Source organism: Tenrec ecaudatus, chromosome 6, assembly GCF_050624435.1.
Source record: "Tenrec ecaudatus isolate mTenEca1 chromosome 6, mTenEca1.hap1, whole genome shotgun sequence".
Lineage (NCBI taxonomy): Eukaryota > Metazoa > Chordata > Mammalia > Afrosoricida > Tenrecidae > Tenrec > Tenrec ecaudatus.
This window is the reverse complement of record NC_134535.1, coordinates 89,279,559-89,281,986: the sequence shown is the minus strand read 5'-3', so window position 1 is coordinate 89,281,986 and position 2,428 is coordinate 89,279,559. Positions and strand designations below refer to the sequence as shown.

Below are 2,428 nucleotides of genomic sequence, written 5' to 3'. Positions count from 1 at the left end.
GCAGCTGCCTTAGCCAGTTCCCTGGTTCAGCTGGCAAGGCTGACTTTCTGCAAGACATCCTTGAGGAGAAGCCACATGGACCTACCCCGATGCAGCCCTGGGGGCTGGAGGGAGCAGCTGTGTGGAGACCCTGCCAGCACTGGGATGCTTACACGTGCACTGATTCGGCTTTCCTGCTGCAGTCGGTGACGACGTGTGTGTTTTGTGAGACAGAGAAGAACTTTGTGGATTGGTGTTGGACAATATGGGTTAATGTTCGACTTAACCTTTATATAAAACTCTCTTTTCCATGAGTTTCTGTGGATTTGTTTCTCTAAAGTACCCAGACTATCACAGAAATGTACAAACCAAACATTTGAGAGAGAATGTATTTTGGTGGTTAGTTGGTTTGGTTGTTGAGGGGGTTTTGTCTGTTTTTATTTTTGCAGAAGTTTCCCATTGCTGGTCTTTGAATTCTCTGGTATCAGAACAGTGTAAAAAAGATGGAGGGGGGAGGCATGTCTGACTTCTTGCCGTGCGACATCGGCTTTTGGCTGGTGAGAAGGTGAATTATCCTTGCCCTTTGTGGACAAGTTTGGGGGATGAGTGCAAGGCGTTTTTCATAAGCCACGGAGTAGGAAGATGAAGGACTGGCAAAAGGTGGCTTCCTACCACAGAGAAAGAGGAAGAAAGTCCTTTCTGCAGCTGTGTACAGGAGGCTAAAGAGAGAGCATGTACATTGAGAATAAAACTCCTAAAACCCCAATGAGAAAATTTTCTGAGGCAGAAACGTTCTGCTTCATGGAAGAGTTAAAAACAATTTTTATAAAGAAGGGAATGCAGGGACAGCTATGCCGCACCAGAATATGAGAAGAATCTCACAAGGGCACAAGCCAGCCAGACGCAAAGAATAGAAACCCTTTCCTGATGGCAGAATAAAAATGTCCTCTTGTTACTGGGTCTGCAGTTAATGGAGGGAAAAAAACATTAAATAACTTTGAAGCAGAGCCTTTTATCCATCCATCCATTTATCCTTTCATCCATCAATCCATCTACCCATCCATCCGGCAAATGTTGACTACTTATTATACGTCAGGTGCTTGGGACAAAATGAACAATACAAACACACTCGTGACCTGATAGAATTAAATGTTAATAACATCTAACTCCACCAGCAATGTGATTTTACATAAGGAGATGTGTCTGAAAATCCACAAGCATCTGCCCCTGCCCCTGCCCCTGGTGATCTGATTCACTGGGTCTTAAAAGGGCCCAAGAAAACGTGTTTTTTTTCTTTTTGTCACACTTTACTGAATTCTCCATTGTTGGGGGGTGGGGGGTGGGGCGCAGGTCTCTTATATTCCATGATTGCAGGCTTCAGGGGGGTGGTAAAGTGGCAATGGTGAATTTGGGGATCTGGTCTCCCAAGAGAACCTGTCGCTCTACCCCCCGATTCTGCAATGGCTGCCAGGCGGATCACCGCTCCACTGGAGCCGTCCCGCTCCATGGCCAGAGCGAGAGCATTGGCAGTGAATTGTAGGCATTCCTCTTTGGTCATGCCCTCCTTGTAGGTGGCATCGACATAACCATAGATATAGGAGCTCCCGGAGCCTCCGATGGCAAAGGACTGCCGCACCATCATACCCCCCATGGGCACTGAGTACACCTGCCCTCCTTCCTGGGGGTCCCAGCCCCGATGATGATTCCTGCCATCAGGTCTTCCCGGTATCGGTAACACATCTCCTTAAAGAGGCTGGCTGCTGCGTGTACCAGTAGAGGCTCATTGAGCTCGATGCTGTGGAAGCCTAGCTGCTAAGTGACAGCATCAGCTACAGCCTGGGTATCAGCAGCTGAACCTGAGCAGCAGCAGAATATTCGATCGTGAATCGGGGTCAGCTTGTCAGTCACTCGATTGGCGATGTAGGACCCAGTGGTCGTTCTGGAGTCGGCGCCCAGAACCACGCCCCCGTCGAACTGCACAGCCATGATAGTGGTCCCTGTGGAGACTTCTCGGTTTCCCCAATCGAGGGTGAGGGCCTGCGGCCCCCAGGCCGAGGCAAGCCCCAATTCTGGAGCAGCTACCGCGGATGCCGCCATCTTTCTCCTCCCAAGAAAGCATATTTTTTAAATGCCCAGATAATTCTGGTACTCAATTTTGAAGAAAAATAATTATTTTGTTAGCATGTATAGATCATTAAGGCATTTAATCCCCCAACTAAATAGGTCAAACTATATATTTAAAGTCATGAGTAGATGGTAAAAGAATATCTTTCATTCTGTTTGAATTTCAAAAACTTTCCAGCCCATACAAAAACCATTTTCTAGGAGATTTCTTTAATTAGTCATCCTGTATTTTGGGTATCTTCTAACTCAGGGGGCAAAGCTTCACAATATCTTAAATTACAACCTTTCTGCCATAGACAGACAAACATTCAAGTATAGCAGTGTT

At 46.8% G+C, this 2,428-nt stretch overlaps 1 pseudogene; it reads right to left on the bottom strand.

The window, feature by feature from the left end:
• Positions 1-1,328: 1,328 nt before the first annotated feature.
• LOC142451087 (proteasome subunit beta type-6 pseudogene) lies at positions 1,329-2,082 on the bottom strand (annotated as a pseudogene).
• Between the last annotated feature and the right edge of the window lie 346 nt (positions 2,083-2,428).